Below are 20,741 nucleotides of genomic sequence, written 5' to 3'. Positions count from 1 at the left end.
TTAGAAAACCTCAGAAATGAGGTGCTAGAATCAAGGAAAAAGTCAGAAGAAAAAGGAAAATCAATTCAGAAATTAAGAGTACACTAAAAGTAACACAAGAACAAATAAAAACAAGAGATATGCCTTAAAAAATAGAAGATGAAAGAGAAAAAATTAAAGGAGAAAAGTAGAAGGAAAAATATTAAAAGGATTTGAGAGGGAGAGACAAATTCAGAGACAGGCAAAGTAGATATAACATATGTTTAGTGGGAGTCTCTAAAGAAGAAAACCAAAGCAAGGAACAGAATAACTACCAAAAAACCCCCCAAAAACGAACAAACAAACAAAAAAAACAACCCATAATCAAGAACACTTTCCTGAAACGGAAAAAAAAATTGAAACTTTGAAAAATTACATTAAACATTTGTAAAAAAATTGACCTAGAACTAGCAATATCGATATATATTATAGTTAAACTAGATTTCAAAGGGAAAAAATATTGTGGACATCCAGGCAAAAAAGTCCACTTATAAAGGAAAAAAAAATCAGATTTGTTATCAAACTTTTTGACAGCAATGATTTAGACAGAACAAAATGGACTGACACATTTAAGATAATCAAAGAATAAAATATGAGTTGAGGATTTTCAAGGATAAAGGTTGCATACAAAATGTTATTGCTGTGATCAAACTCAGGGATAGGGCTCCCATGAGCACTTGCTGAGAAATCGACTTGAGAACAAGCCTTGGACAGCCATAATGTTGAGACATACAGACATATGAATTAGGGGGAAGCATTAAGCACACACATACACAGGTGTAGATGTATAGGTATGTGTGTGTATGGTAGTACAGCTGGACTAAGGATGTGTGAGAGTACAATCTGTAATGGCAATACACTTGACAGTGTAGATAAAATACAACTATTAACATGGAAAGATAATAGGGATAGCAAAAACAAAAAAAAATTAGTTGTTTTCAGTCACCTTATGGGAGCTGGTATTAATGGTGTTATATTCTGAGGGCTTGTGTGTGTCTACCGTGTGATTAAAGCAAATTAATAATTGTATAATATTCTAATTCTGTTACTTGGAAACCAAGATTCTCAGTGTGGAAAGATTACACATGGTCTAGGTATAGAAATAGACAATAGGTAACAGATACAGGTATAGAATATTGCCTAACTCTGTCCTAGAAATAGTGACTAACCTAGTATCAGTGAACTTCTTTAATACCCAGATTGTGGGTACCTTTTGCCACTGAAAGAAACCAGCTTTTTAGAGAAATGGCTAACTCCAAGTCTGGGTCAGGAAGAGAATCCTGGAAAATATTGTCATCTCAGGTAGCAAGGAAGTTCTTAAAGGTGACTAATATTATGTGATGAGACCTTAGGAGCCAACTTAAAGAGTTCTCAAAGCCCAAAGATGAGAAAATTTAATAACTATAATGGGTTGAAATACATGAGTTCATAGTTGAAACAAAGACAGTGACCCATTTAGTTACCTTTGTGGGATTCCAGGGAAACAACTCATTATTTTATTAAACTGGTAAACATAGGGAAAGAATTGAGTATTTTTCCTGTCTTTCTTATATGAACTATTCCACTGGGTAATTATATAGTACAGGAAGGTATGTTTCTTGTTATAGAAATATTCCAGCTAGGGGCACCTGGGTGGCTCAGTCAGTTAAGCCTTCAGCTCAGGTCATGATCCCAGGGTCCTGGGATAGAGCCCCATGTCGGGCTCTCTGCTCAGCGCAGAGCCTGCTTCTCCCTCTGCCCCTCTCCCTCTGCTCATGCTCTTTCTCTCTCTCTCTCAAACAAATAAACAATATCTTTAAAAAAAAAAAGAAATATTCCAGCTAATAAGTGATGACAAAATGACTGAATTATTAATACCATTCTTTTTCAAACTCTAATGAAATCCTGGATGTAGGCATTAAGTATTGATGCCTGCTAACATCACAAAAAGTGAGTCAATCAGATATTTTATACCTCCTGGTGAAAGAACATAATACCATCAATGAGGTATTCTTCCCTCAACCAAAATCCAACCTGAATCTGACCAAGCCTGTAGGCCCACCCACCAACTATCAGGAGTTAGAGCAAAGGAACATCGAGATACAAGCAGCAAAATTCAGACTGGGAAACTCTACCGGTCCAATGATCCCATTTCTTCAACAAATACATTGCAAAGAGAATTGGAAGTGGGGGAACAGGGAGGGCGAGAGAGAGAAAGAGGGAAAGAGAACATAGATATTAAAATAAATATTAAAAAATAGGCAAAACTAAGCTAGAGTGTTTAGGAATGGGTACATGGGTGACAAAATTATAAGGAGAAGCAAGGAAGTGATTACCACAAAAGCCAGAATGTTTACTATTAAGGCTGAAGGAAGGGGTCATTATCAGGAGGGTGCTTGGCAACATTCTATTTATTTCTTGACCAAGGTGGTGTCGAGATGTGTACCTTATAATATTTATGAAGTTATGAGTTTGTTTCATGCAGTTTTCTGTGTCTGTGTTGTATTTTACAACTGAAGGTATGGTATAACAAAAAATATATTTGATCCTAGTTCCCGGCACACAGCTCCTAAAACCCTTTGAATTTCCCAAGTGGTAGGAGTATCTTTTGTCAAAAGATGCCCCTTTTGAGCACACCTGAGTCTATGCTAACAAGGTGACTTAGGATGGAACCCTTAGAGAGCCTCAGGATAGGGCTGGTCACCAGAAAGACCAGGTGATTAGAAGGTTGGCACTTTCAGCCCCAGCCACCGACCTCCGGAAAGGGAGCTGTGTGCGCTGCAGATTAATCTCTATGAAATTTTTGGGCAACAAGTTTTGATTAGCTTTCAGGTTGGTGAATGCTTCCATGTGCTGGGAGGGTGGCAAATCCCAGTTCCATGAGGACAGAGGCCTCTGCACTCTGGACACTTCCACACCTCACTCTACGTATCTCTTCATCTGTTTGTTCTCCTGTGTCCTTTATATCTTTTATCATAAACCGGTAAATAGAAGTACATGTTTCTCTGAGTTTTGTGAGCCTCCCTACAAATTAATTCAGCCCTAGGAGGAAGTCCTGGGGATCTCCAATTTATAGCCAGTTGGTCAGAAGCAGAAGTGACACCCGGGACTTATATTTGGCAACTGAGTGGAAGCAGTCTTGTGAGACTGAGGTCTTCACCTGTGGGATCTATCTGAGAACCGAGTTAAATTTGTAGGACACCCCGTCAGTGTTCGTGGAGAATTGAATTGCTTGTGCTGGGAAAAACACACTGAAGAAGGCTAAAAAAAATCCAGCCACGTCTTTCTGGACACAAGGTTTGAACTAGTTAAATTAATATGTAAGTGTTGTTTCCAGGTATATGTATTTTAATGAAAACCTGTTGAAGTTTACTTAGAATGCCAAACTGTTAAAATCGGTAACTCTAGGTGCTTACACTAAAAGTGGTATTTATTTTTGCCTTTCAATTTTTTAGCAATGGAAAATTCTTCTACACTAAAGACCATTGACAGAAATGGGATCATTTCTTGGTCCCAGAGGCTATCTGGTAGGGTAGGGGAAGAAAACTTGAGAACTTCTATCTAGCTATCTGTCTGTGCATCTATATTCTTAATCTTATTCTTTTCTATTTTTGTGTATAGTTTACTCTGTTCATATTAGTATTCTAGTGCTATATATAATTTACAATTAAGTGAATATTGGGAATGCATACTCAATTTTTTTTTTTAATAGATAGGGAATTACAAGCAGAATGGTTTAGAGGCCACTGGTCTACTCACTTGAACAGTTCAGGTGTGAGCTGAAGGTTGAAATGAGGAGGCAATGATGTCTTGGGAATGCAAGTCTTCCGTAGCCTCAAGTTCATAGGCCAATGGGAAGGGAAATGAGTCTTATCAGTAATTCCGAACATGAGCTCATACACAAATCATAAATACATGGATAATAAGTCCATATTTTATCCTTACAACATCCCCATGAGATCTAACGAACTAATTTTATAAAAGAGAAACAGAGATCCAGACAAGTCAAATCAATTAAAACATATTTAGGTGTCAAAACTAAATCTTCTAACTCCAATTTGTGTCCTTAATTTTGGAGTGATAATGGTATTTTTTTGTTGTTTGTAGTAGATGTACATTCCTATTTAAGATTTGTAGACAATAATTTTTTTTTCCTGAGTTAAACAACAAATAACAATTAGCTGTGGGTTTCTAGAGCAGATAATCAAATTACAAACTACTGAGGATTAATCATAATTTTGTAGGTACTCAAAAAGAGATCAGAAGTATACTTAGCCAAAACAGAAAAATCTTTGGTGGTGTTAAATTACTGTCCTGGATCAGCAACCTGACTTCTCAGTGTTCCAGATACCCAAAGGGAAGATTGTCTTACTTTCTGGTAACTAATCAGGCACTGACTTACAATGTTGGCACATTGCAGTGTGTTTTAGGCAAACATAGTGTTAGCCCTACTCACTGTTTGGAGAAAATAATGATGATAATATTTTCATTGGCTCTTTTCTGAATTGCCAGCTTATGTTTAGAAGAGTGATTATATTCTGAGGAATGCTTGTGTAAGAGCATGAAGGCTAATTGCTGTTGTTCATTTAGTTTACGGCTCTTCCTACCTAAGTCATTATGGTTTGCAAACATTTGTTAGAATTTAGAGCACTAAATTGGACACATACCATTTGCATACCATTTGCATGGGGGAAGATCTCAATGTCAAGTATGGATCAGGAGGTATGAATCAAGACCAAAAGTTGCAGAAGGAATGCATGAAGAGTCAATCAGTAGATCAGGCCTGGATGCTGGGTACCAGTCACGATGCATCAACACTGAACCCGTTAGGCTTCATGGATGTGCATTCTTTGCACTCTTTTTAGAGGATCACTGATCAGTTAGCAGGGCCTAAGGGGGATGGTGGCAAAATGGAAGGCTTCTCTCAGCTCCCTAAGGGCAAGAAAACAAGGCCAGAGGCAAAGTCAAAAAGTCTAAGTAGACTGTGATAGTCTCAAAGGTATGAGACTTCAAAGCCACAGACTTGTTATTATATTTGTCATGAAGCAATAAATACTTTGAAATTGAAAATACATCCCCTTTTTAAAAGGAAGACTCCGTCTGATTGGAGCAAAGATTAACCAATTCCAAGTGTGACACACTTGTGATTCATTGTCAAGCGTAGATTACGGACACCAGTAGTTTCTTTAGTCATGGCATTTTAAGCACTCAAAGTAAACATTTTCAATGTGGTTGCATAACAAACTGGTGGTGCTATATTTTTCTTGATTTCTTCCTAATATGAAGAGGTCAAAAGTAGAACTGCAGAACAAGTTGTTTGTGTGTGAGCTAAGATAATTTTGGCATCATGCTATAAGAATGGTTCCTTCTACAGAGTCTATAAATGGAATAGAAGGTCTGTTGCAGATGCCTTCCATAGTATGGGAGGATGAACAAGTTTCTCAGATGCTCTCAGATCGTTCTCATAAGAGGAAACTGTACTTCCTTATTATTGCTACTGCTCTGAACTTGCAACAGGAAATTTCTTTCTTGAGATACTTGATTTACAAATCTGCAGACTTCTACACAAGAACATTCCTGCTCTGATAGTTACCCTTCTGGAATATTGATGGGAGAGTCTACTCAAGTCTCCAAGTCCACTGGGAAGAAGGATGGATAATTAGAAACCCAGGAGTTATTTGTGAGTAAATCAAGACCATTTGCTGCTCTCATGCTGTTTTCTTGCAATCATTCCTACAGCGAGTCAGTCCATGTACTTGACCATGGATGTCTTACTATCTTGGGACACAAGAATTAAATGTCATGTGGCTATTTGCAATATATATTTTCTCTCAACAGAAATAGGAAACAGGTCATCAACAGTGTCACAAAATTCCGGCATTCTGGGTCTTTCTCACTTCTGCAGTTCTTCAGCACCTATCAAATTCTTGGCCGACTAGAAAACTTCTGGAATGTTGTTTAAAACAACTGTGTCTCACTCTGAGCCAAGGGGTTTGTGGACATGTTAGAATTTTACCATGAGCATATCTGACTTTCAAAAGCATATATGAAAGAACTGCTATATATACAAATGTCTATTTATAGTCAATCCTTGATCCATTGTGCTGTTATAAGTCTTGATTGACATTGGCTTGGTCCCAGACTGGGTAAATATTTTTGAGTTGAATTTTATGATAATACTTTGGTTTTTATTCAAAGCCATTATGAAAAAGAAGCACATAAAGTTTCTTACAGTATTATGTACAATATATTGTTGTTTTCCATCCCGGATGTCTTGATCTGAAACATGAGTGAAAAATTTTCTCTTTGTAATTAGTGTTAAGAACAGCTTTGCTTCCCTTCAAGAACTATCAGCCCATTTTGCAAATGGCAATTATGTAACTGGTTGGGACACTTGGCTACTCAGTGGTTTAATTTGGTTACTCAATGGTATGTTTACTTACCTGTATGTTTTTCCTTGGATCCTAGTATATACTTCTAAATATTTATTTTTTAAAATTTACTGTGCCTGTCTTTTGGAGTTATTCAAACCCCTCATTCAATGCAATGCTGGTATAAACACATATAAATAAGCAAGAAATTTTTTAAAAAGGATCGAGTTTGGGAATAAAAATGATGCCATGGAATTCTCATGGAATTACTTCCTCACTACTTAAATCAATGTGCTGGAGTTTCCCTTTTGGGAATTAAGCCTGGAACTCCTTTTTTCATTTCTATTGAATGCAACTTGGGGAAAATTAGCTGAAAGCTCTACTCCAGGGAGATGTCAATGTTAATAAAATTCTAAGGAATTTGCTGTCATCATTTTTTTTAAAGATGTTATTTATTTATTTGAGAGAGAATGAGAAAGAGAGAGAGCACGAGACGGGGGAGAGTCGGAGGGAGAAGCAGGCTCCCCACTGAGCAGGGAGCCTGATGCGGGGCTTGATCGTGGGACTCCAGGATCATGACCTGAGCCGAAAGCAGTCGTTTAACCAACTGAGCCACCCAGGCACCCTGTCATCATTTTCACCATAATGACAGTGTGTTAGAATTTTATGTACTGAATACTTTCTTTTTTAAAAAATTTTTTGAATACTTTCTTTTTAGATAAACTAGAGAAGAAATAGTTTGAAAGTATCAGTTAAGTATTTTTGTTTTTTCTCCCCATTTATGTATGAGAAATTTTCAATTTATTTTATCTGTAAGTGAAATTAGTAGGGAGAGAATTTTAGTCATTCTTGATGGCAAAACTTCAAGAAGTGACGCATTTTAAAATATTGGAATGGGTAGTATTATTTACACGGTTCAAAATTCAAAAAATACAAAATTATATCTAATGCAAAATTTCTCTTCAAACCCTGCCCTCCAGCTGTCCAGCTTCCTTCCCAAGATGCAACCAATCTTAGCAGTTTCTGATATGTCTTTTCAGAGATATTTTATGCTTATACAAACAAATTTATGTATATATATATACACACATATTTCCATAGAAGTGTATATAATTCCCCCTTTCAATAGAAAAATGTAGCATACTTAGATAATTGTTTTTCATTCTTTAAAAATTGTGCACATAATGTATCTTGGAGATCATTTCAGAAGAGTACAAAGAGCTTTCACTTTTTTTAGGTTTTTAATTACTAGAACATAGAGCAGTGCTTATTAACATTGCCATGTAACACATTTGTTTAAATGAAAATTTTCTTTTAGTTTGTTTTTCATTTTTCTTCATTCTTTTCTTTTTTTTTTTTTAAAGATTTTATTTATTTGACACAGAGAGAGAGACAGCAAGAGAGGGAACACAAGCAGGGGGAGTGGGAGAGGGAGAAGCAGACTCCCTGCTTAGCAGGGAGTCTGAGGACCTTGATCCCAGGACCCCTCCTCCGCCCATCATGACCTGAGCCAAAGGGAGACACTTAACCGACTGAGCCACCGAGCTGCCCCTCTTCATTCTTTTCTTAAGCCTTCATAGGATGTCATTTATGGCTGTTTCATAATTTACCAGTCCTTTATTAATAAACATCTATACTTTTTTTAATCTTTTGTTACCATAAACAATGCTGAAATGGATAAGCTTATACACATCTACCATTTCTTGTGTGTTGTAAGATGAATTCTTAAGTGTAGACTTACTGGCTCAAAGGACATGTGCATTTATAATCTTGTTAGGTAGAATGAATTGCCCTCATTGGAGCCATTCTGATGTACATGCACATCTGCACTGTGACTGAGTGTTTCTCCACTTTGCCAGCACACAGTGGTTATCAAACTTTCTAATCTTTGTGGTTCTGATAAATGAAAAAGTGTTTTCTCAATGTCGTTTTAATTTGCATTTTTCTAGTGCAGGAAAAAAAATATGCTTTTTTCTTTTAAGAACAAATGACCCCTAAGTTTTGTGGAGTATTATCTGACCCTTAATACTGTTCTTCGAGTCTGTAGCAGGTTAACACTGGAGTTCAGAGATCAAGAACATGGCAACATGCCCAGGACCAAGATGGAAAGAAAAGTCAGCAGGTCCCATTTCAAGCATATTTGCCTTGATAAAGTCCCTGATGATGTCCCTAGAAGGTAACTTCTGTTTTTATGTGCATGCAATTAAAAGCTAAGTTTCAGATTCCCAATGACCACAAAAGTTGCTTCTCATTACTTAGGAGAGGTGTTTTTTGTTTTGTTTTGTTTTCCCTTTGCTTCAATCTATCTCTTAGAAAAATGAAGTAAAACAGGTTCTATATTTATGGATAAAACTAAGCCACACAATAGAACTGTAGGGGGTTGGACCAAATCATCTGTGTCACATGAGGGTTATAAAGATTAAATGATATGTTTAACACTAGGACTATTCTGTTTAGGAAGGAGGCATGTTGCTAATTAGCATAATTGCCTCATGACTTGCAGTAACTGTATCAGTGCATTTGTTTTTCTGATTTTTGTTTGTTTGTTTTGGTGCTTTTGCATGAGAATCATTCAATGGTGTTCAGTGCTGTATCTCTTTAAAAATAATCATATGCCTTTTAAAGTCACAGATATGTTAGTTACATGTCTGTCTTTGCAACAGGTTCTTCAAAAGCAAGTTGGCATGCAATACAATAAAAAGACAAGATCATGAGTTAGGCCAGATGGGTTTGCACTAACTCTCACTAGCTGTGTGACCCTGAGTAAGTCCCTTGACCTTTCTTAGCTTCCATTTCTTGAGCTGAAATATGGAGGTAATAATCTGACCTATTTACTCTGGGTCTTGTTGAGGAAATACTGGGACATTGTAATGTGAAAAGGCTTTGCAACTGTAAATGGCAGTACATCTGTTAGTGGATCTAATGTTGCTAGCCTAGAAAACTTAGTCAAATACAATATCCTCAGATTAATTCTCTGAAAAAGCCTCTCTTAAAATGCTTTCAGCAAATCCAAACCGGTTAATTATCATTATTATTTTTTTAAGTTTGGGCCCAGGTTGTCTGACACTTAATGGCTCAATAATCTTACATCTCTCGTAAGTGGAATAGCATCTTCGGAAAAGCGCTGCACTAAAAATAGGTCTATAGAAGAAAATATTTTATGAGCCTAATAGACAGCTATGGATGAAATTCGTTCAGTTTAGCAAAGAAGAAGGACTTCATTTGTGTTTAGAGAAGAGTGGATCGGGCCTCGTTTATCTCCCTGGTGTTGTATTCTTTCCACTTATTCCAAGATAGCAGCTGGAGCTCATTTCTTTAACCTTTAATAGGTGTTCGCTAATAAACTTCTTAGTAGTACGAAGATAAAACAGACCAGGAGTCGGACACTCTGAGGAGACAATCAGTGCTGGTTCCTAGCAAACCTCCGCCCTGATAATTCTGCAACCGCCCCACTCCCTACCCCCACTCCTGGCCCGCCCTCGCTGCAATGCCCCACGGCTAGCTGGAAGCCAGAGAGCTCGCAGGGATAACACAGGAGGCGAGAGCCGGAGTAGGCAGAACTCCAGTCGCCCTCGGGGACCTGCGTGGTCTGGGGACGCGCGGGTCAGCCAGGTGCGCTGGCAGCAGCCGCGGGGCGCCGCGTTGCACGTGGCAACAGGTGCAGCGCAGTCCTGGGCTGACGCCCGGGGCCTGGGGCGAGTCTGCATTTAGCCCGGGAGCGTGCGGGGCTTCGGGACCCGGACGCGGGAGCGCCAGAGGAGGGAGCGAACTGGCTAGTCGAACCCGCCAACCTGCCGAGTAGAGCCGAGCGGAGCGCGGCGGGAGTCTCCCGGGCCTGTGTTCCGAGGTACAGCCACGCTTACCAAACTTTCAAGTTTCTCGGGGCGCAGCCCCCCCCGCCCCTTGAATGCCGCCTACCCTTTGTCTCCAGCAGCGAGGTGCAGACTGGGGCAGCTTGGAAGGGGTGGCAGCGAGCGAGGTGGGTAGAGGCGGCGGAGCTTTTCTATTTACAAGTTTCCCGAACTCCCCGCCCTTGCTCCACCCCCAGCGGCTGGAGAGGCGGGGAGGCTGGGGCGCCCCAGCCTCGGGGTTCCCGCCTGGCAGCTGCAGCCGCCGCTGGCGTGCGGGGGTGGGGTGAGGGACGAGCCGTGTGTCCCCAGGTGCAGACGTTGCCCGCTGGGCACTGATTGCACCGCGGGTCTCCCGGGTGGGCCTGGAACGCCTCCGCCGGGGATCCGAAGGGCGCCGGGGCTCTCAGTCCCTGTTTCCCCTACTCTACGTCTCTGCTCCCGGGAGGAGGAGAAGGAGGAGCTGCGGGTAAGTGCGGAGTTGAGAAGAGGATTCCGGCCGCCTAGCCTGTCCGCGGTGGAGATCTAGGGCTGGGGGGGGGGGGGGCACGAGGGGGGGGGGGCGGACGGACGGGGACACAACGTGAACGCGACCGTCACGGGGGACCGAACTAGCTTTGAGGGAGGGGGCGGTTATTCCAGGGGCTTGGGTGCCAAAGTTGGGGGAGAAGTGGGGAGACAAGCCCACAGGAGCGGAGGCTGCGGAGATCGGGTCTCACGTGGGGTCAGCGCAGCTGGTGCGGCAGGGACGGATGCGGATCGCAGTTAGCTGTCACCTTGAAAGTGACCGAAGGGGTTTACAGTAGACGCAGACTGACAGGCGTATGCTTGCAGCCGGAAGCCGCCCACCGAATACTTGACCTGCCAGGGCCCAGCAGTCCCAGCCTTCTCCCGTTGCGGTTCGCTTGGGCCCATTCTCAGCATAAGCAATCAGGGCTGAAATGTGGCGTTAATGAGGTTGCTGCAATTCCCAAGGTCCTCCCGTCCCGTGTCTTACTACTTCCTGCGGCTTACTTGTGCTTTTCTAGCTCTCTAGAAAAATCCACTCCTAAGTCAAGTCACCTGATTGATTACTACTCTGCAGTAATTATGGGACTTATTACCTTAAATTTTTTTCTCCTTTTTCAAGACGTACTCTTTGCAAATAACTAAGTGATTGTTGACTTTGACTTAGCATAATTTATTTTGGAGTAAGAATGGAGAGATTAATTCTTCATTTAGCCTCCATCAAGTTTGACCTACCCTGTTAACTACTATTGACTATTTAGTAGTTTGGGTGCTAAGAAAGGAAATCCAGCGTGTTTTGTTTGTTTGAATAAAATCAAAGTTTTAGGCAAAACTCAGGGAATGACAGGGTTTATGTTTTGCCAGGTGATGGGATTTTAGTCATCAGCACAGTAAATCCTTAGCCCTGGGGTGGGGGGTGGTGGAGGGTGCGGTGCAGGTGTTAGGAGTGGAGGCAAGGAGGGAGGGGAATAAAAAGGAAATGAGTTGCTGCTTCCTTAATGACCTCCTTAAGGAGTCTAGATACACCCAGATAGCAGTGTGTGGTTAACCCGAAGAGAAACTGAAGAATTTGGAAATGCAATACAGTAGACCAGCTTCTTTTTCAGGGATAATTAGGGCAGGGAATGATGGACAATTTAAATTGAACCAATGATGCCTTATTTGCATAGTGCTTTGCAATGTGTAGGACACTTTTTTTTTCTTCAATACACTATTCCATAAGGAAAGTTATACAAAGAAATGATTAAAACTATTTATCCTTAAAAAAAACTTAGTGGAATTGAGTTTAAAATAAAACATATTATTTACTTGTGCCAGCTTTTCCCTCTTTTAAAAATCAGCATCATGGAGAAAGGAGAAAATAGTGCTTGCAGAAGATCTGCACCTTTTAATTATGTATTAGTAATACATGGTTACAATTTTGGATAATTTCATAGGGTTATAAAATTCTAGCTAGATTTCTTTCTCTGTATTTGTTATTAGACGGAAGCATTTAGAAGGCATGTCCCCTAATAGCCTTCCTCTGTTGGCCTTGTTCCATGTCTGCTTGCTGTGTAAAAATGGGTAGATTCAGAAAAAAGTATGAATTAAATAATTCTACCACCCAAATATAATCACAGTGTTTTCTTCGTGCTTGTTAATGGATTTATTTTTTTACAGTTACTCGGTTTATACAGATATACTATTGCATACTGTTTTTTTTTTGTTTTTTTTTTCCTGTTTAATCTGAGGAAAAAGTTTGCAGGTCATTAAGTTCTCTAAGAGTCTTATTTTAGTGGCTACATAATATTTCATTATATAGAGGTAAAAAATTATAAGCTGAACTTTTATTTCCAAGTACTATTAAATATATACTGTTGCAAGAAATATCCCTCATAAAACTTTATCTACAGGGCCTATTTCCTTAGAAGGAGTCCTTGAAATACAGTTTTTGGCTCAAAGATCTCTTGATAGAGATGGACCATTTGCTTTCCAAAAAATGTTTTGCCAAGTATGATCCCCACCAACACTCTGAGAGTATCTGTTATGGTATTCTTGTTAATGTGGGGAATCATTCCTAAAAGGAAAAAGAATTCTTCCAGCTTTAGAGGTAAACAGTGCTTTGTTGATACCTAAATTTCCAGTTCTTTAATTACAAATCATGAATACCAAACAAAATTTAGTTATTTTTCATTTTTATTCCTTTTTTTATGACTGCAGTGCCATTTTTTTTTCTACTGGGATATTAGTATTTTTCTATTAGAACTTTTATGGATTGATAATAAACTTTTACATTTCATATTACAGATTTTTTTCCCCCCCTGATGTCTTGGCCTTATAAAGACCAATACCATGAGTTTATAGCGGTTTTGACTTAGAGGTGTTCTATACTTTAATGTAGCCAAGTCTGTTGACTTTCTCAAAAACAAAATTAACACTTCTGAATCATAGCTTAAGAACTGAGTAACAGTGGCAGACTTTTAAAAGAATCTCCCCTCCCCTCCCCACCAATTCTGAGTAAGATTCCTTTCAAATCCTTAGAACAACCTCTATATCCTGGAGTAGAGACCATTGTAAACCAGATTGGGTTTGTTGATAAGGAATAGTTCTGCATGGTATATATCATTAGGAACAACATTCTTCAAAATCAGAGCAAAGTTTTAAATCCCAGGGAATAAAAATGTTTCAGATCTGTTCTATGATTATGTAAATGTGATTAGGCTCACTATACATTTATTTTTTATTTGTAGTAGTGTCTTGCCAGATTGTACAATCATTATTACAGTTCATACTGAATTGTTCTTTTCTTGATGTCTAGACAGATGTATATGTAGTTTAAAATTTTTCCCAAATTTCCAACACTGTTTACAGATGAAACTATTTGAAGAGGTGGGGGTGGGGGGTAGCCGCCTGATTTCCCAAACTTGAGTTATCTTTCCATACTGTGGAAGTTTAAATATACCCTGAGGACTTTTAAAGGCTTTGCTGAGCGAGTTCTCCATCACTTAGGGCCCACAAATAAGCCACCAGACCATATATGAGCCCCGAGGATAAGGTTGGTGTGTGCTGCATGTGTTTTAGGGCATGTAAAAACGAGCCCAAACTTTCTCTGGAGGCAGGTGAGCCTACCAGGAGGTGACCTGCCCCACTTGCCTGGTAGGGACCTGGACAGTGGTGGCTGGGGCCTTTGGAGAGGTGAGGAGTGACAGGATGAGTGTGCTGCAGGAAAAGGATTAGGTCCTATGGGGTGTGACCAACAGCCTGAAATTTTTTTCTTTTTTTTAGAAAAGCCTGCTTTAACCAGGGTTTCCCATACTTGACTTTGGGAAATCGGTTATAACCAGTAACTGAGTTCGACTGGCAACTACTTCTTCTAAAGATGTATTTTTCTAAATCAAGTTCATACAAGATTGTTCTGATGATAATTTTCTTTTTTAAAAGAAAGGGCTGCAATATTATTTGAAATCAGAAGTTATTCCTCTCTGTGGGCATTTATCCATGATATTAATGCATGACTTTTTCTTATTCACTTGGCTCAAGATGAAAAAGACTTTTCCATTTTGGGGATGACAGATTTGGGAGCTAATCTTTACTATGTAGATAAATACAATAAAACTTCATTTTCATACACTCTAAAGTATTTTGCAATTTGTGATTGCTCTGATGTATAATGTTTACACAATCAAGGAAGTGTTTGCTCAACAAAGAGAATAATAAACAAGGCTGAATATAGAGGTGTTAGGTAAATAGCTTTCAAGCCCTTCAGAATTCCATTTTTGCATATACATCTTTGATTCCAAAACAGCTTTAGGTATTCATTAAAGCTGGTAGGTTTTCCGTAGTCTGCAGTGTAAGCCCAATATTGAAGAGAAAATATTTAAAGATAAACTGTATTTACATTTGCTAAGGCTTATGTCTAAGCTTATGAATGTTCTGTGTACATATTACTTGAATGAGTAAAAATAGAAAGCACACATCCTACCATTATTCTCACATAGAAATTTTATTTCATTTTGAAGTTGTAAAACTAAATAGGTTTAAAGTCACTTAGTTTCTTTTGAGGAGACATGTTTACTTTTTAGTAGGGTTGACTCCATTCTTTTTGAGCGGTGAAAGAAGATCATGTGCAGGTCATAAGCTTCTCAAACTAGCTCAAAGGGCAAAGCGGTTGCTGGGAAATTACTTTCAGGTAGTGTTAATTTTGCCTGAAATTGTACTGATTTCATTTTTCAGTAAGAGTTGTGCTAAGTGGGAGGGCAGGTCTGGCCAGCTTCCCACTGCGTGCGCACAGAAAAAGAAAGCTCAGATTGGGAAGAAAACAGACTGCGAAGACCTCAGGCTTAGGGGTAAGATGCCATGGAGAGGGGTTTAAAGCCATCAAATTCCTTATTTTCACTCTTTTAAATTCTTGTAAATATTTGTACCTTGTCAATTTATATTTACACTCAATGCAAAGAAAATGAAGTTGGCACTGATGTTCGTGGGCCGATCAACCATGATTGAGCTGACCTTCCACGATTAACTAAAACATTTCAGGACATTTGTGTTCTAAATTGGCATTGAGAAAGCAATTCTTGAGAAGAGTGGGAAGGAGATGTGTAAAAGTATAGTCTTGTTTAAACAGGTGTTTGAATACAAGTAGAGCTTACATAATGTCTGTGGCTGTGTTTGTTGGAACAAAATTTGAAGCCTATATAGAGCTTTATGTAATGCAGCTTTATAAAGGAACAAAAATAGAAGCTTATACCAGCCATATACGAGCTGACATTGAAACATAGACTCAGGGGTGCCTGGGTAGCTCAGTCGGTTAAGCATCTGCCTTTGGCTTAGGTCATGATCCCAGGACCCTGGGATCGACTCCCACGTTGCGCTCCTCGCTCAGCAGGGAGCCTGCTTCTCCCTCTGCCTGCATGTGTGACATCTTTGGTCATCTAAAGACTCTTCGTCCTTAATCAGGGATCACGATTACTCTCAGAATTGTCGCGAAGCAGGATGCTTAGCACTGCAGTCTAATTTCACTTATTTGCTCCGGATAATGTTTTTAGCGACCTCTTCCAACGGGTTTTTGTTAAAACTTGTAAGCGTCTGGAGGATAGGGTCTAAACCTTATGTTGGGTACATTTGCACTTTTATAATTATTTGTACCAGATGGAGCCTGGAATAAATCATCTAGAGCACTAATGGCATGAGAGTTTGAAATTCTTTCCTCCGTCAGTCACAGCTACTAGAAGGTCTTTTAAGCCAGAGACGATAATTTACTGACTGCTTTTCTAGACTCTCCTCTCTGTCCTGGCCCTCACACTTCCCCACACCCCCTGTGGTAGCCTCAGCCAGCAGACAGAGGCCACTCCACAGGTGGCCCTGTGTCCTTCCGAAAGCTGGTGCTATTAGGCGGTAGGGTAACCTGGAGTTGGAAGGTGTGAAGTTTGGTCCTCCCGAGTTAGAATTTTCTTTTATTACTAAGTGCCATTCTCAGAACATCTGGCAAACCCACGTGCAAATACTTGTACGGAATTAATTCCACTTGTGCTAATTTATTACAGTCTCCATTTTGTGCAGATGGTCACAAGTCGACAATTTCTCTTAGAGACGTGGGCTGTTTCTCATTTAGAGAAATATGTATTTACGTTTTAAAAAGTAATTCAGATGAATTTTCAGTCTGGGGTAGTTGTTTCTCTCATTGCGTTTAATGAGATTGTTTCAGAGTAGTTTTGCATTTCTGTAAAACTTTGATGGCCCACAAGACTTGCTGGCTTTTGAATTTGATTCTGTATTCCTAAGAGTTGACTTTTTATTTAAGGCTTAGAAACTCCTGGTAGTGCATTATGGGGAGATACTACCAATGGTAACTATGCAAAGGAATTTACTAGTACATTGTACTTCCAGTAGAAGGGGACTGTGTCTATCAATAAAATGGAAATGGAGATAGGAAAAATCCTGCATTTCTCTTTTCATGAAAAACTTTAAATGATTTTATATTGCAGGTATCACTGTTAGGTTACAAAATGGTTATATATACCTTGTTATGCCGAACACTTGAAATTTGAAACCTTATAGGTACATCAAATGAAAATTATTTTCTACTTAAATGGTGTTAAGTACAAGCCTCCAGGGCAGGGTAATGCTTTTTTTCTTTCTCTCCTTTCTCTTGTTTTATTTATTTTTTATTTATTTATTTTTTTTATATATAAGATTTTATTTATTTATTTGACAGAGACACAGCGAGAGCAGGAACACAAGCAGGGGGAGTGGGAGAGGGAGAAGCAGGCTCCCCGCGGAGCAGGGAGCCCGATGCGGGGCTCGATCCCAGGACTCTGGGATCATGACCTGAGCCGAAGGCAGACGCTTAACGACTGAGCCACCCAGGCGCCCCATCCTTTCTCTTGTTTTATTAAGATTGGAATAATAAAAGAGGTATTTCAACATTTAGCTAGATTTTGCTCACCCTGATGTCCAGTGTGAAACCTTGGAGACATACTTTGTTAATAGAAATGGAAAAAATGTTACTGGGATCCAGTACGTTTGGTACCAGAATATAATGGAGAGTGCACAGACTTTAAAACAGGACCACGCTGGGCTCACGTCTGAGATCTTCTGTGTTAGCTACGTGGATTCAGTAAGTAACTTTCTTCCTTTTGCACCCCTGTCCCCTCATCAAGACGGTGGGGATGATACCTGTTGCTTGGGGTTATTATGCCACTGTGCCAAATATAGGGCCTCTCTTCTGATTCATGGCTAGGAAGTTTTATTTAATTTCCTTAACTGAATTTTGAGAGGGTGGTTGCTCGGGCCCACTGGTGCTCTCTGCTGGGAATTAAATTCCAGGCACAGGAGCCTGATCATTTTTCTTCTTAAAAAGAATTGGTTTATACCAGTAATAGTTGAGAATATTTATTCTTGGACTTCAGCTTTGTTACCTTTTGGTTTTCTGTAGAGTTCAAGTTTAAGGAGCTGCTGATATGCGTGTGCGCGCGCGTGTGTGTGTGTGTGTGTGAGAAAATAGAGATGAAAAATCCAGAATTGCCTCAGTGTATGTGTGCACGTGCATGCACGCACACACACATGCATGTGATTAAAATTACAGTGAAATAATAACTGTGTTTTTGGATAGTACCTTGTAAATAGGACATTAAGGACCTTTCTGTTCAATTAGCACACCAACCTGTGAAGTAGAGGTCTATCTTATACATGAGGAAGTTGACTGGAACTATGTGGATAAATGTTTTGTATTATGATGAGTGAGTTCTAGAACCAGGACTAGGATCCAGTTCTTCTCTCCTGGTCTATACCACACTCCTGGTAGGATACTGATACTTGACTAGTTTTCCTGCCATAAAGAGTAATCACTGTTGTGAGGATTTTCTTCATATTGGTGCTGAAGTGGGGTCAAAAGCATCACTGGTTTGGGTATATAACATTTCAAATGACGTTGCTTGGAATTATGGCGTGTTATTTTTCCATCTTATAACTGCAGAATATAAAACAGTGTTAAATCCTGTAAGCCACTAAGATGAGTAGCACAAATGGAAAATTGATAGTTACAGACATTTCTGTGACATTTCACCGTTTTTACACTGCTTCAAAGAGAACCAAATGAATTTTAACAGTCCTCTGAATCATTTGATTGTACAATAATATATTGTAAAATGTACCCATTTTACAGGTAGCACCCCAGGGTCATGTATGTTGAACAGGGACTAATACTTGTTTTTCTGAAGCACTTTTTTCTATAGAAATATTGAATCCTATTTCCTTATTTTAAGCTACATGGAGGCAGGTAATTCTTTGGCAGATGGAGTTAATCCCAGGTAGAAATTTAACTAGGAGGTGAGGCCTGGTGTCCGTCAGAACAGGGAAGAGAATGTCCCATAAAACCACAGTTACACCCTGAGTATCAGTCATGGTTTCTAGCCCTAAAGGTCAACGGTTCTGTGTTACCAAAATGACTTCTAAGGAATGTATGATGTTAGGACTTGACAAGTAGGCCATTTTAGGGAGGTTGGCTCTTTCTTCCTTTGGGCTGCCCCTAGGAGTTAGATCTGTACATACACTGACCTTCTGTGAAAGAACTCCTACTTGCCAGTGGAAAGCCTAACACAGGTAATCATTTTCCAAGTAAAAGGCACAGGAAGTTGATGTTTAATAAAGGTTGGGAGATATGGTGTGAGGTGCCAACTTGCGTAACCACACACACACATACTGACATTTTTCAACTGGTCTTGGCAGGATTCAGATGGAAAATTATTTCCTTTTTGCCAAGTGGACTTTGAGGAGATCCGGCAACTGTCTGAATGATTCTAAACAAGGAGCTGCTCATGGGCATTTAATACCTTGAGGGAGAGAAGTCATTTTAGCTTAAATCTGTGTCCTGTGTAACCAGTCTACCCCATTTCTCCAACAACCTGTGCTACCTTTTGGGTAATTCCTTTACCTAGCTGTGTACAATTTAGAAACAAAAGAATGCAGAGTCTTCACATCAAGTTATTTCTTCAGGCAAACTGTAGAGTCCCTGACAGTGTTCTTGACAAGCATTGTGTGCGAATGGTGGTATGGTTTTAGTTGCTTACTTTTATTGGGGCAGCCCTTTCTGTATGGCCTCAGTGGTACCTGGAACTTAATCTTACTGTTCTTGACTCCTACTTCTTACCGATTCTCATGAAAAAGCTGAATTTATGATGGAATTCTTATCGGCAAGATGATGTAATCTTGACAAGAACAAGAATGTAATTTTGTTCACCTCTCTATTAGGAATACTTAGAATAGTGCTTTTATTAAGGTGCTTAAAAAGGTGTTGAAGGAATGCTGACCTAGACTAAGAGCTAATATTTTAGATTCTCAGAGGTCTCTTGGTTTGAGACTTTAGGTACCTGGTTTGTGGTCCTAAACTGCTTTTCAAAGTGATTGTTTAGGTCTGGGGCTATAGTGCCCTTCCAGGGTCATAGACAGAGACCTACTCCTTTAGGAGGGTCTAGGTGAATATATGCAGGAGCTAACAGTGAAACGTAAAACTGTGTAAGTCAGCTTTGATGTCCACAAGATCAGACCAAAATGGTAGTTGGTGTAGTAACCATGCAAGATTTTCACTAGGGTAGGAAGGATTAGTTGGAAAGTAGATTCTAGAATAAGAACCAGGAAAAACATCTTTAGTTCAAAAATGAGTTAATAGAGGTGTTTGGGAATATACAAACTGTTTACTGGCCACATGATAGGTGAAAAATAAATTTAAGATTTTATTTATTTATTTGACCGAGCACAAGCAGGGGGAGCGGCAGGGAGAGGGAGAAGCAGGCTCCCTGCTGTGCAGGGAGCCCAATGCGGGGCTCAGTCCCAGGACTCTGGGATCATGACCCAAGCTGAAGACAGACACTTAACTGACTGAGCCACCCAGGTGCCACCCAGATTTTTTAACTGATATAAAATTAAGTACCATGCAGTGCACCTAGGTTAGGTGTACAAATATGAGTCTTGACAAATAATTTCCATCTGTGCAACCGTCACACCAGTCGAGCTCTAGAACACGTCCATCCCCCCGGAAAGTTGCCTTGACTGAATGAACAAGTTGCTAAGTTCTGGTCCTAAAGTGAGGGTGATAATAAAGCTTGTTTCACAAGGTTATTGACAGTATAACGGTAGCAACTAACAATGGTGGGTATTAGAAAGTTTCCAAAAATTTCATTTAACCTTAAAACAACCCAAAGAGGGGCGCCTGGGTGGCTCAGTTGGTTAAGCCACTGCCTTCGGCTCAGGTCATGATCCTGGAGTCCCGGGATCGAGTCCCGCATCGGACTCCCTGCTCGGCGGGGAGTCTGCTTCTCCCTCTGACCCTCCCCCTTCTCATGCTCTCTCTCAAATAAATAAAATAAATAAAATCTTTGAAAAAAAAAAAAAAAAAAAACAACCCAAAGAAATGGATTGTTTACTGTTGCATCCATTTTTACAGAGGAGGGAAATGAGGCCAAGATGACTTTTGGCTTGTTCCAAGCAAGGTAGGTAGCTCAGTAGCTGAGGCAGTTCTGCAGAGCTGGGTCTGTGGCGAGCA

The 20,741-nt window shown here is 39.8% G+C and overlaps 1 protein-coding gene and 1 long non-coding RNA gene across 10 annotated transcripts in view; one reads left to right on the top strand and one right to left on the bottom strand.

Annotated features, from left to right (window-relative positions):
• The window catches only part of LOC118551629 (uncharacterized), a 52,433-nt gene extending 42,076 nt beyond the window's left edge, over nucleotides 1–10,357 (bottom strand). The window contains exons 1-3 of the long non-coding RNA XR_013446659.1: nucleotides 10,287–10,357; nucleotides 4,665–4,929; nucleotides 3,757–3,831 (exon numbers count right to left, since the gene is read on the bottom strand). This is a non-coding gene — a long non-coding RNA (uncharacterized LOC118551629). The remainder of the gene's footprint in view (nucleotides 1–3,756; nucleotides 3,832–4,664; nucleotides 4,930–10,286) is intronic.
• MTUS1 (microtubule associated scaffold protein 1) overlaps nucleotides 9,875–20,741 on the top strand; it is a 166,168-nt gene continuing 155,301 nt past the window's right edge. For 7 of the 9 annotated variants that reach the window (XM_078069697.1, XM_078069695.1, XM_078069696.1 and 4 more), the window contains exon 1: nucleotides 10,445–10,685. The gene's annotated coding sequence lies outside the window, so the exon portion shown is untranslated. Of the gene's footprint in view, nucleotides 10,216–10,444; nucleotides 10,686–17,133; nucleotides 17,319–20,741 lie in introns of those variants that run through there. The other 2 variants (XM_078069689.1, XM_078069690.1) reach the window with 2 other exon arrangements.

The sequence above is a fragment of the Halichoerus grypus genome, chromosome 3 (assembly GCF_964656455.1).
Source record: "Halichoerus grypus chromosome 3, mHalGry1.hap1.1, whole genome shotgun sequence".
In the NCBI taxonomy this organism is placed as follows: Eukaryota; Metazoa; Chordata; class Mammalia; order Carnivora; family Phocidae; genus Halichoerus; species Halichoerus grypus.
Note: the sequence above shows the minus strand (reverse complement) of the source record. Positions and strands in the feature narration are given on the sequence as shown.